The sequence below is a fragment of the Eurosta solidaginis genome, chromosome 4 (genome assembly GCF_040869045.1).
Source record: "Eurosta solidaginis isolate ZX-2024a chromosome 4, ASM4086904v1, whole genome shotgun sequence".
NCBI classification, from domain to species: Eukaryota; Metazoa; Arthropoda; class Insecta; order Diptera; family Tephritidae; genus Eurosta; species Eurosta solidaginis.
The window spans coordinates 126,157,929-126,172,236 of record NC_090322.1 but is presented as its reverse complement, the minus strand read 5'-3'; the positions used below and the strand labels follow the sequence as shown (position 1 = coordinate 126,172,236).

Genomic DNA, 14,308 nt, shown 5'->3' with positions numbered 1-14,308 from the left:
AACTTGTTTCTAAATTTTTGATATTGCTTTGCCCGGGATCTTCACCACCGTGACCTCGTATAAATTCCCTCTTACTTTACGACCCGCTTGTCTTAAGCAGCTCTGATGGCATCAACATGTTTACCTATATTTCCCTTGTTTGTTTAGTGGATCCGCCTTGTTTGTGCAGTTATGTAATATTTTCCCTTCGTTGTTCCTTGTTCTGAGTGCAGGTTGGATTTCATGTTTTAAAAATACCTTAGCTAGCTTTTATGATGCTTTCGCGCCTATATTAACACTGCACTTTTTATACTCTGCTGAGCAGAGCTCACAGAGTATTTTATTTGGCATAAACTAATCGAGATAGATATAGAATTCTATATATCAAAATGATCTGGGCGAAAAAAGAAATTCATTTAGCCATATCCGTCCGTCCGTCCGTCCGTAAACACGATAACTTAAGTAAATTTTGAGGTATCTTGAGGAAATTTGGTATGTAGGTTCCTGGGTCATCTCAGCTCGCTACTTAAAATGAACGAAATCGGACTGTAACCACGCCCACTTTTTCGATATCGGAAATTTCGAAAAACCGAAAAAGTGCGATAATTCATTACCAAAGACGGATAAAGCGATGAAACACGGTAGGTGCGTTGACCTTATGACGCAAAATAGAAAATTAGAAAAACTTTGGACAATGAACGTGGCACCGCCCACTTTTAAAAGAAGTTTTGCAAGCTGTAATTTGGCATTCGTTGAAGATGTCATGATGAAATTTGGCAGGAACGTTACTCCTATTACTATATGTGAGCTAAATAAAAGTTAACAAAATCGGATGACGAACACGCCGAATTTAAAAAAAAAATATTTAGTCAAATTTTAATAAAAAATTGAATATCTTTACAGTATACATATAAGTAAATTATGTCAACATTCAACTCCAGTAATGATATGGTGCAACAAAATACAAAAATAAAAGAAAATTTCAAAATGGACGTGGCTCCGCCCTTTTTCATTTAATTTGTCTAGAATACTTTTAATGCCATAAGTCGAACAAAAATTTCCCAATCCTTGTGAAATTTGGTAGATTCTATGACGGTAACTGTTTTCTGTGAAAATGGGCGAAACCGGTTGAAGCTACGCCCAGTTTTTATTCTCAGTCGACCGCCTGTCCTTCCGCTCGGCCGTTAACACGATAACTTGAGCAAAAATCGATATATCTTTACTAAACTTAGTTCACGTACTTATCAGAACTCATTTTATCTTGGTATAAAAATGGCCAAAATCCGACTATGACTACGCCCAATTTCGATATCGAAAATTACGAAAAATGCCCAAAAATGCCATAATTCTATACCAAATATGAAAAAAGGGATGAAACATGGTACTTGGATTGGCTTATTGACGCAAAATATAACTTTAGAAAAAACTTTGTAAAATGGGTGTGACACCTACAATATTAAGTAAAAGAAAATGAAAAAGTTCTGCAGGGCGAAATCAAAAGCCCTTGGAATCTTACATATATAAATAAATTAGCGGTTCCCGACAGATGATGTTCTGGGTCACCCTGGTCCACATTTTGGCCGATATCTCGACAACGCTTTCACATATACAACTAAGGGCCACTCCCTTTTAAAATACTCATTAACACCTTTAATTTGATACCCATATCGTACAAACACATTATGGAGTCACCCCTGGTCCACCTTTATGGCGATATCCCGAAATGGCGTCCACCTGTAGAACTACGGCCCACTCCCTTTTAAAATACTCTTTGATACCTTCCATTTGATACCCATGTCATACAAACACATCCCAGGGTTGCCCTAGGTTCATTTGCCTACAAGGCGATTTTCCCTTATTTTGTCTCCAAACCTCTCAGCTGAACCTGGTTTCAAGTAAAGATTATACTGGTCTTCCAGTCTGAAACTAGAAGGTATACACTTGCAATTATAAAAGAAAGAAAAATCTAGTGGGCGGTGTCCTAGTTTTGAACTTACGTGCCACGGATTCTAGAGGCTTGCTCTATCTACTGAGCTGTAACGTTTTTGAAAGGAAACATATCATAACACCTCATATGGATAACAAAATATTTCGAAAAGGAATCTGTGACCTTCAGTACTTTTCAAAAATGAAAGATTTTATTTTAAATTTTAAGTACCAAGTTTCAACTCTTCAAGTTTGTTTTAAAACTAGGCGTGTTACAAGTTTCTATTTTTAGATTTTGGGTACTTTTTTGGTTTGTTTTAAAACAATTTTAAGATTTTAAACTTGTTGTTCATATAAATTTAAAAGTGAAACTAAGTAAAATTAAAAAACACAGTGGTAAATTGAGAGGTTTCCAATTAAATACAAAAAAGAACGCTCAAACTTCTAACCGTGGATTCTTCCGATGCTTAGCTGTCTTATCAAGTTTGATCCTTGCTTACCAAGTCACTCCAGCCACCACGATAACTGAGAGGCAGCATCAAGGAAGTTTAAGTCTCCCTCCACCTGCCTCTCCCAAATCAGTGGAGTTCAAGCCCGTTGCCAAATGTAGGTGTCGGTGGCAATACATTTTGGTTTGGGTGCATTTATTCATTCGCATAATATGGGTGCAGTTCATCATTATACCTTCTTCGATGCATGCCATTGGCATCACAGGAAGAACTTTACTTTCGAATAGTCCATGATAAGAGATTTATAGAGAGCAAGTTTTGTCCATCGAGGAGTATTTTACTGCCTTATCAGTCCAAATAACCTCTTCCGGTTTCCAAAATGACATTGTGTCTTCCCAAATTGACTACCTCTTACTCTTGAATTTATATCCGTCAACAGAGACCTGACTGGTTATAGATTAGATTGTTCGAACGCGGCTGAAATATACTGTTATATTTATGTTCTCAAGCATTAGGACGAAGAAATCGTTCGGCAGGTACGCTTTGTCTGTAGCTTCATTTACTTTCGAAGAATTTGGAGAGAGGTCCATAGTGCTGACCACTGAACCTCGGAACTAGTGGCCACCAGTGACTACAGCGGCAGCTTCGAAACTAGCTGCGATAATATGAATCAATACAAGCCTGTCATTATTGATGCAACTAATTACGTTTTCTTTTCTGAAAAAAAAAAAATTTTTATCCTCATGTGCACTCTTAACTTTTAACTTTCGGACTGTTTAGGGCACCTGGCTCTATCCCCTTTCTTATTCAGTGGAAAATATTTTGTGAAAGGAACACACAATCTCAAGAGAGCTGAGAAAACTCAACAGGGCGACATTATTTTCAGAAAAGAAAGCGCCTTAATTAATTGTACAAGTCGCAGTTAACTGTAAACTAAATATTCATTGATTCATATTCGCGTGAATATTGTCGATCTGTAAAACGATTATTGCGTAATTGTGAACTGTGATTTAAATGATCATAATACTTTTCTATCACTTTCCAGTCAAAGTCACGTACAAAAATCGTGGCAATTTGGAACGAAATTATTTCGTTAAGTTAATTTTGATTTTAGCGGATCGAAATGATATCGTTTCGTTTGCTGAGCATCCTTGCTTCAAAGCATTATTTTGGAGAGCAGGTAGGTGAGACGAGAGCGGGTAATATTTTAAGCTTACCATTTTGTATCCAGCAATGAACTGCAACATCAACGGTACTCTCAAAAACAAATTAAACAATCGACTTAGCTTTAAAGCTTCCGTAACCCAATTGTCAACCTCACCTACGCGAGGGGAATCCTGTTACAAATATGAATGTATCATACACATATTTGGCAGGCGAGGCTCTGGCGACCCCAAGTTCCTTATGGAACTAGGGGGATGGAGGGCGAGATGGCATAGAAGGTTTAATGTGATCATATAAATCGCTCCCGAGATCGTCGGGCCAGTACCTTAATGGTGCTTTGTTACTTGCATGTACCGGTTCTATATCCGGCAAAGGACCATCAACATCGATAACACTTCCCAAAACCTTCGGGGAGTGTCTTTGTCGTTAATACAACAACAACAACAACTTAAGCGATCTAACACTAAAACCTTAAACAAAGCTAAATCACTGTAGCAAAAGCAGTTTTAGCTTAGACCCAGTAGAAAGAATTACACTTGCACCATATTTAAAAATAAAAAATAAATGTAAGGCGCGATAACCTCCGAAGAGATCTAAGGCCGAGCTTCTCTTCCAATTTGCGTCGTGCTCCTCTTGATGTTTCCCTACAAATTGGCCGGACGGGACCTACATGTTTTATGCCGACTCCGAGCGGCATTTGCAAGGCAGATGAGTTTTCACTGAGAGCTTTTCATGGCAGAAATACAATCGGAGCGCTTGCCAGACACTGCCGAGGGGCGACCCCGCTTAGAAAAATTTTCTTCTAATTGAAAAATCTTATTTCTAAAATTTTGATGTTGCTTTGCCCGGGAGTTGAACCCAGGGCATACGGTGTGATAGGCGGAGCACGCTACCATCACACCACGGTGGCCGCCATATTTGGATACTTTAAAAAGGGCATTTTCAGCACATAAAATTCAGCAGAAAATTTTTTTAATAAATAACATGAAACAAGTAAGGAAGGCTAAGTGCGGGTGTAACCGAACATTACATGCTCAGCTGAGAGGTTTGGAGACAAAATACGGGAAAATCACCATGTAGGCAAATTAACCTAGGGCAACCCTGGAATGGGTTTGTATGACATGGGTTTCAAATGGAAGGTATTAAAGAGTATTTTAAAGCGGAGTCCGCCATAATTCGATAGGTGGACGCAATTTCAGGATATCGCCATAAAGGTGGACCGGGGGTGACTCTAGAATGTGTGTTGTACGATATGGGTATCAAATTAAAGGTATTAATGAGGGTTTTAAAACGGAGTAACCCTTAGTTGTATATGTGAGGGCGTTTTCGAGATATCGACCAAAATGTTGGCCAGGTTGACCCAGAACATCTTCTGTCGGGTACCGCTAATTTATTTATATATGTAATACCACGAACAGTATTCCTGCCATGATTCCAAGGGCTTTTGATTTCGCCCGGAAGAACTTTTTCATTTTCTTCTAATTAGTATGGTAGGTGTCACACCCATTTTACAAAGTTTTTTCTAAAGTTATATTTTGCGTCAACAACCCATCCAATTACCATGTTTAATCTCTTTTTTCATGTTTGGTACAGAATTATGGCATTTTTATCATTTTTCGTAATTTTCGATATCGCAAAAGTGGGCGTGGTCATAGTCGGATTTCGGCCATTTTGTATACCAATACAAAGTGAGTTTAGATAAGTACGTGAACTGAGTTTAGTAAAGATATATCGATTTTTGCTCAAGTTATCGCGTTAACGGCCGAGCGGAAGGACAGACGGTCGACTGTGTATAAAAACTGGGCGTGTCTTCAACCGATTTCGCCCAATTTCACAGAAAACAATTATCGTCATAGAGTCTATGTACCTACCAAATTTCACAAGGATTGGTAAATTTTTGTTCGACTTATGGCCTTAAAAGTATTCTAGACGAATTAAATGAAAAAGGGCGGAGCCACGCCCATTTTGAAATTTTCTTTTATTTTTGTTTTTTTTTTTTTGTTTTGCACCATATCATTACTGGAGTTGAATGTTGGCATAATTTACTTATATACTGTAAAGATTTTAAATTTTTTTGTTAAAATTTGACTTAAAAAAAAATTTATTAAAAGTGGGCGTGTTCGTCATCCGATTTCCTACCAAGTTTCATCGCTTTATCCGTCTTTGGTAAGATACCTCAAAATTTACTCAAGTTATCGTGTTTACAGACGGACGGGCATGGCTAAATGAATTTCTTTTTTCACCCAGATCATTTTGGTATAAAGAAGTCTATATCTATCTCGATTAGTTTATGCCGTTACGGATTACCGTTATGCGAACAAAGATAATATACTCTGTGAGCTCTGCTCAGCTGAGTATAAAAACAGTCCAGCGAGTGCTCCTTACAGAACATCACACTTTGTGCAATAACAAATGCAAACATTTCAAGGGCTTTAAGCTGCATGCATAGATAATATCACACACAGAATTCGCAGTAGTTTTGATAAATAAATTTTAATAGAATGTGCCCTATATTATAAGTAGGTTAGTTACAGTAATAGAAAAAATATTACTTCCGTTCATCATAATATGGGGATCTGCATTCAAACTGTGACATTTAAATTTATGTATTCTTAAATTTTATTACATAATTTGTCAATGCAATTTGAAAGCGCTGCTGGAATCACCTATGTCAGTTAGATTTTTCCAACGAAAATGTTAATCTCACTTAAATCAAGATTCCCAAAGAATTTGCATAAACGCTTTTGCAACTGAGATAACTGCTGTGATACCGTTTGCAATTTCAAAAAGCTAACTAGCTTCAAAGTAAATGAGTATGTATGTACATTAGAGATAAACGATAAACGCCGCCGCCGATTAGCTTGCTCTTTCGCACGCCGCCGCCGAATGTCAAAAAATCGGCGCGATGGCGGCGGCGTTCGGCGCCTTACTATATTTTCTACTCTTTTGAGACTGTCTAGGCGATTTATTGTTCGTCTCGAAAATTGGTCCGATATGGTCGAAAGGGATATCAAGGGATGCATATCACTGCCAGTTATAAATATCCTATTGCGAAATTTAATACCTTCTAACCGTTGAAAAGTTTTCAATGCTGGATTTCGCATTACCGAATTCACCAAGTTATTAAAACAAAACACTTAAGGAAAAGTTATATATAATAAATTTAAAAGCTCTCTTCGCAAAATTTTTTAAAAAAATTAATAAAGAACAATGAATTTAAATAAAATGTCCCAAAATGTAGAACACATTTTCAAACTGTCCTCAAATCAATTTTATATCCCGAGTGGCCGAAAGAATAACGGAAATCAGTGATGGAAAATCATTTAGTATGCTCCAGTGGTTTAAATTCTCCTTTGAAATGATTTTCAGCTCATACTTAACAACTTCCCTGTCCCCATACAAAGCGCTTTGAGAATGCCTCACGCCCATTACTTTTTTGTATTGCTTAATTGAATAATATGAATATATATTGTGACGAGTATGAGTGACACTAAGTGATACTCACATCCCTAGTCGGATGATAAGTAAATGAAGTCACAACAACAATAAAGCAGACATTCACTTGTATCTACATAAACGAATCAATCATTATGTCTACACATATGTACGTATACGCAGCTGAGAAGCAACGAACAACCACATGCATATATCTGAGATGAAAGTATGCAATAAGAGAAGCTATAAAATCGTGCATCTGTAGTTACAGCTGAGAAATTTGATAACTGATGGCCAACTAGTAGATTCTGGAAATGGAAGCGCCTAGAAGATGCGAACGAGGAAATCAGAGAGTATAACCCCAGCGGGTTAGGGGATCAGAATATACCCGCGGTAGGTATGCCTGTCGTAAGAGGCGACCAGATACCAGATACCAGATTCAAGGGGCTGTGTAGCGCAACCTTTCAGGTTGCCAGCGCAATATATAGCTTCTCCAAACCCAATTGTCAACCTCACCTATCCGCGGCGAATCCTGTTTCACTAACAGACGAGGCTCTGGCGACCCCAAGCAACTAAAATCGCCCAGCAGTTTCAACGAGTAATCCAAAAGTAAAAACACCATCCTTTGACGGTTCTGTTCCTTTCCAGGTCTTTAAGCTACAGTTTGAGAAGACCGCAGCAGTGAACAACTGGAATGCTGAAGATAAAGTTGCTGTACTCTTCGTAGCATTGAAAGGACCAGCTGCCGAAATCTTACAGACTATTCCAGAATACGAACGGAACAGTTATGACGCATTGATGAGTGCTCTAAAGAGGTGATACGGAAGCGAACACAGGAGGCAGATACACCAAATAAAGTTGCAAAACCGTCACCAAAGAGCAAATGAGACTTGGAGGTAGGGAGGGAGGGAATGGCCTGAAGGTTTAATGTGGCCACATAAATCGTTCCCGAGATGGTCGGGCTAGCACCTTAATGGTGCTATGGCACCGGAGCGTACCGGATTTGTATCCGGCAAAGGACCATCACATCGATAACACTCCCCAAAGCCTTCGGAGAGCAACCTTATCGCTACAACAACAACAACAACAACAGAGAGTATAAAAGGCGACACCAGTAGAGGCTCAATAATTCAGTTTTGATTAAGACGCTATCTGGTGAGCAATAGCAGTATTATTTATTGTGAAGTACTTTAATAAAGGTAATTTTTCCATTATTCAATATTGGAGTTATTTATTCAACAGTTTAGTGATTCGAACTTAGTAGAAGATTGCAAATAAGGGGAATTGCAAGTAAATTCTTTTCAATTGGTGTCAGAGGAGGAATTGTTGAATAAATTCCGAAGATTGGGAATACAACTTGGACATGGCAAAGTTGAGTGAATTGAGGATCCAGCAACTGAAAAAGGAGTTGGAGAACAGTGGATTAAATACAACCGGCAATAAGATCGAACTTCAAGCACGGCTACGAGAGGTAATGGAGTCGCAAGGAATTGATGTGGACGAGTATGTCTTTTATCCTGATGGGGACGAGACAACAACAAAAATTGAAGAGAAAAACGAAACATCGCAGACAGTTACGAGCACAGACTTGAACATGATTTTGGCTCCAATAGCTGCACAAACATCGACAGTAATATCAATGTCGTCGCAAATGTCAGAAATGTCGACGCAGATTACATCCAAAATGGAAACTCAGCTGGAATCGCAGGAGAAACGTATAACAGCGAAGATTGAAGCACAAGAGGCACGAATATCCGAAATGTCGTCGCAAATGTCATCTCAGCTGGTATCGCAGGAGAATCGTATAACAGCGAAGATTGAAGCACAAGAGGCACGAATATCCGAAATGTCGGCGCAAATTTCAGCACAGATATCATCGCAGATCTCAGCTCAACTGAAAGAGCAAGAAGGACGTATTTCCTCGAAGTTGTAGGCGCAAGATACAAAAATTTTACAGTCTGAGGAGAAATCGAGGTCGAGGTGGATGCTTTGAGAGGACGTATCGAGCAGTTGCAACTAAATCGCCCAGCAGTTTCAACGAGTAATCCAAAAGTAAAAACACCATCCTTTGACGGTTCTGTTCCTTTCCAGGTCTTTAAGCTACAGTTTGAGAAGACCGCAGCAGTGAACAACTGGAATGCTGAAGATAAAGTTGCTGTACTCTTCGTAGCATTGAAAGGACCAGCTGCCGAAATCTTACAGACTATTCCAGAATACGAACGGAACAGTTATGACGCATTGATGAGTGCTCTAAAGAGGTGATACGGAAGCGAACACAGGAGGCAGATACACCAAATAAAGTTGCAAAACCGTCACCAAAGAGCGAATGAGACTTTGCAGGAGTTTGCCTCGGATGTTGAAAGATTGGCTCATCTTGCAAATGCGGACGCACCTGTGTAATACACTGAAAGGGTAAAGATTCAGAGCTTTATAAATGGCACACGGGACGTCGAAACAAAGCGAGCTACATACGCAAACACAAAGCCAACATTCGCAGAAACGGTTTCACAAGCCCTGATTCAGGAAACAGCGTCGCTTCTGTGTAAGCCAGTTTTCAAAGCACGCCGTGTGGAACTAGAAAGGCCAGCGTGGGTAGACGCAATATTGGAGGCGCTGAAAGGATCGCAAAAGCGGAGTTAAAGGGTTATCAAATGCTTCAAATGCGGGAAGACCGGTCACATTGCACGTCATTGCGATCTTGATCCTAGTGGTTTCAACAGCATGGGTGGTCTTAATAACAAAGATGGAAGGGATGAGCAAGAGCGAGTAAGATGTAGAGATCGAGAGCTAGCTCCAGCTATTGAATGTTCTGTTATATCTGTGTCGCAAATTGGTAGACAATTGAGCATTCTTACCGTCAGAGGGAATGTGGATGGCAAAGAACGTGTACTGACTGTAGATACGGGCGAATCTCATTCCTTGATTCGATCTGATTTGGTCTACAGGAGAGTAAAGTCATTACCTGGAGCAAGGTTGCGTACGGTCACTGGCGAGTACAACCAAGTCCGGGGAGAAGTGATCTGTGAAATCTTAATTGGGAATGTCATGGTTCTACACAAATTCGTTGTGGCGGAGATCGTTGATGAAGTCATATTGGGAGTGGACTTCTTAGTTGACCATGACATCAAGATCGATATGCCAAGAAAGATTATGCGCTATGAGAACCAGGATGTGCCACTTAACTTCAGTTTGGAAGAAGGGTTCAGCAGTAATCGAGTGCTGGTGAAAGAGATTTGACAAAAACCGCAAAAGTCAAAGGCAGCAGATCGGGCAAGGGTTGATGGAAGGAATGGGCCAAACAAATCAAAACAAAAGGTACCTGCGAGAAAAACGCTGGCATTGACAAAATCTAATGGACGCACTAAAATGACTGAAAGAATTTTCCAGAAAGAATGCAAGGGTGGTTTCAAGCCAGCGCGCACTTCTGTTGAGAAACGTCGGAACGATACCGATTATGTGAAGCCAATCCGTCAAGAGCAAGCTCTACAAAGTGGTTCATTGGCCAAACAACAGAGTGTGAGAGAACGATCAAGGATAATGATGTAGCAGCTCTTTCGTATACCATTGCATAGATTTGTGACTGTGGTATAATGACAGCCACAATAAACTACATGTAATACTACTGCATGCCAGTATATGTGATAGGATACATAAATATACAACAACTACAAATAAGTATATGTACTACGATAGCATGCTAGTATGTGCAACATTATATATATAGAAGCGACGCAGTAGGCAACCAAAGAAGCCATATTGTAACGTACGCTTGCATGAGTATGAAGAAGCAAACCTTGTACAGTTGAAAAAATCAGAATAAATCGAACTATTAAACCGAGCGGACGCATATTTTATTTAACGCTTAAAATGAGTCGTAAGATGAAACGCAGGTACGATGAGAACAATAATTCGGAAGGTTTCCGGGAGGGAGGTTTGGTATTGCTATACAACCCTCACCGGCGGAAAGGTGTTCCATCCAAATTTCGGTGCAGTTGGGAAGGCCCGTACAAAGTTGTGAAGAAGATCAGTGACACCATCTACCGCATACAAACCATTGGGAAACCACGGAGTAGAAGAGTGATACATTTGGAGATGCTAGCAGCGTTTAGATCGAGAGATTTGTCTGATCGGGGCGATCAGACTTAGGTGGAGGGCAGTGTGACGAGTATGAGTGACACTAAGTGATACTCATATCCCTAGTCTGATGCTAAGTAAATGAAGTCACAACAACAATAAAGCAGACAGTCACTTGTATCTACATAAACGAATCAATCATTATGTCTACACATATGTACGTATACGCAGCTGAGAAGCAACGCACAACCATATGCATATATCTGAGATGAAAATATGCAATGAGAGAAGCTATAAAATCGTGCATCTGTAGTTACAGCTGAGAAATTTGATAACTGATGGCCAACTATTAGATTCTGGAAATGGAAGCGCCTAGAAGATGCGAACGAGGAAATCAGAGAGTATAAAAGGCGACACCAGTAGAGGCTCAATAATTCAGTTTTGATTAAGACGCTATCTGGCGAGCAATAGCAGTATTCAGCCCTATTCTGCATTTCGACTTGGATTGGAATTTTTTCGATTTGGCAATTTTGGTATTCTGTGTTCCAATCTCTTTCGATCCAACTTCGAATCATTCGATTTTCTGTATTCTGCATTTCGATCGTAGTTCCGTTTTTCTAAGTTGCAAATTAGTTGGCGGTAAAATATTTTCTTTTTATTTTTTTATTAATTAATAACAAAATTCTAACAAAAATGTAAGTAAAAACTTGTTAAGAAACGTAGAAGGCTTGATGATGATTGTTTTTTATATGTTTCCAGGTCAAAAACAACATGTCGATGTCGAATTCCTTGGACGTATTTGCCCCGCAAAAGTATCTAACACATACTTGAAAGCATCCTTGTTAAGTCGAAAGTTTTTTTTCAACCTAAATAAGAAAATAAGTCATTAAACTTTACCACTTTTAAGTTCAATTTCTTACAATTCGCCACTTATCTCAAATGGATTACACAAATCTCGCAATATTTGCCTTTCCATTCTCGCCTGACAATTTTCGTATGCGTTGCTTTCGAAATCCATAAATAATGCCGCGGCTATTGATTCCATTATAATCGACAGCTATAATTTGTGTCTGTTCGTTGGGTCCAGTTATATGCCAAAGCAAGCTTCCGGCGTAGAGGAAGGTGAAGCGTAAACGTAACCAATCCTTGCGGAAAGAACAAATAAACGTTTATAAAGTATTTTAGGCCAGTGCAATGAAATTAGCATCCTTAAACTTCAGAAAATATAAACTATATTCGTGCAGGAATCCGTTTTAACAAAACTTGGTGGCCACAGCAGGGAATTGGCCAAAAGAACGACAAAAACACACTTACAATTATCAAAGCACTTCACTCAAAAAAATATAACACTGCGGCAATATATTCTATTGTTTTTTTTTGTAAAAAATGGCGTGGATAATAAAATATAAACGTTTTCAGTGTTTTTTACAAATTTTCTTTAATTTATTTTATTCCAATGTTCACACATTCCGTACCAACAGCTGATTTCGAAAAATTATTTGCTCTTCCTCTTCTCTTTACGATTCTGTCGTAATGCAGAATACCAAAGTTCGATTAAAGCGGAGCGTAGAACGGGAACGTAATCGAAATGCAGAATAGGGGTTATTATTTATTGTGAAGTACTTTAATAAAGGTCATTTTTCCATTATTCAATATAAATAACAACAGTTTAGTGATTCGAACTTAGTAAAAGATTGCAAATAAGGGGAATTGCAAGTAAATTCGTTCCAATATTATAAAATATTATTTTTATAAATAATTTGAATATTATAAAATATCATTTTTATAAATAATTTGACATATATTTACCTTATTTTGTCTATTTTATTTTGTGAGTCAAATGTGACTCCTGAACGTAGCAAAAACAATTTTGTTTACCACGTTCAATGAGTCACATGTGAACATATAGGACCATAAGAAATAATTTAAGTTTTCGAATCACAATAACGGTAAATTGATATATAAATGTCAAAAGCATGTACTAGTGTGCTTTTTTGTTTAATTGAAGTTAGAAGTATATACAAAAATTGAAGAAAATGAGAAAAAGGTATCAGAAGAAAAATTTCGAAATTTTCTTTCATTTTCCTAAAGTTTAGGTCTTTTGATATACGCTCACATAGAATTCACCAATATATAACGACACGTTCATACCAAGAAAGCGTCTTTAAGTTGTATAAAGAAATGAGTCACATGTGACTCATGAACTTATTTCAATACGCTCTTGTGAGTCACTTATGACTAATTGGACAGGGAAGTTGTTAAGTTGCATATATCTTCAACACGTATGAGAAGGGTTTGAAAAATCACTCTATTTGCTTAACTGTAAAATACCGTCTGAAATCTTAGTTTTGATTTTCACACTTCATCATTCGACACCCAAGTCTCCCGGTTTGATATTTCCTAAAGTTGGTGGCCCTATCCCCAAATATTACCTAGGAGTGAATCACATTGATTATAGCCTATCAACCGTGTTTAAATGTCACCTACACGTTACGGCTCCTGTTACAAATGTGAATACGTAAGCACATATATTTACCAGGTGAGGCCTTGTCGTTCGCAAGAACACTCAAAGTGGTGAAGCAACAGCTTTCTCAGGACAGTCGAACAGATGACAGGGTGTTCTACTACCCTAACGTAGGGGATAGTCGAGCTAGGCTGAAAACTAAAGGCGGTCATCCATAATGAGCTCTTATATCATAAGAAGTAAATTTATCGAACACAAACGTATGCAAATTTTGGTCTACATTTTAAAACTTTTATCCACGGTCCTTGGAAGTTTAAATTATGTAGATGCGCCAAGGATTATACGATCTTCACCCATGAGGTACGCAATTATATCCACTTAGACTGCTTATGATGTCGAGGACGGCATTCTTGGCAGAATAGTTACTTCCTAATGTTTCCAGGTGTTTTTTTGGTGTAGCTCGGAAGCATAGCACGACAAAAACATCCGTCATAAAGTCTTCCGAGCTACACCTAGAGCTTCTAAGAAAGTGACGTCGACGAAGGTATGAGCTCGAAGTCGCAGTCCTATAGCTTCTGTGCTGGCATATTGTATAAGGGCCAGGATGCGTGGTAGCGACTGGTGGTCGCGATTGCTACTGTTCGCACGTCGGGAATTGTAGCTCTTAGAAATAGGCGAAAAAATTGAGGGCGCCCTTTGGTGCGATCAACAATAAGCCAGCATTGATGCTAATCGTTAAAACTGTGCCACGAGAGTCATTACTTTTAATAGACCATCAATAGCAACCGTAAGTCACCTTTGTGCGTAACCAACAAGG

General features: G+C 38.7%; 1 protein-coding gene across 3 annotated transcripts in view; it reads right to left on the bottom strand.

Annotated features, from left to right (window-relative positions):
- Tsp5D (Tetraspanin 5D) overlaps positions 1-14,308 on the bottom strand; it is a 100,926-nt gene that overhangs the window by 37,814 nt on the left and 48,804 nt on the right. The window lies entirely within an intron of this gene.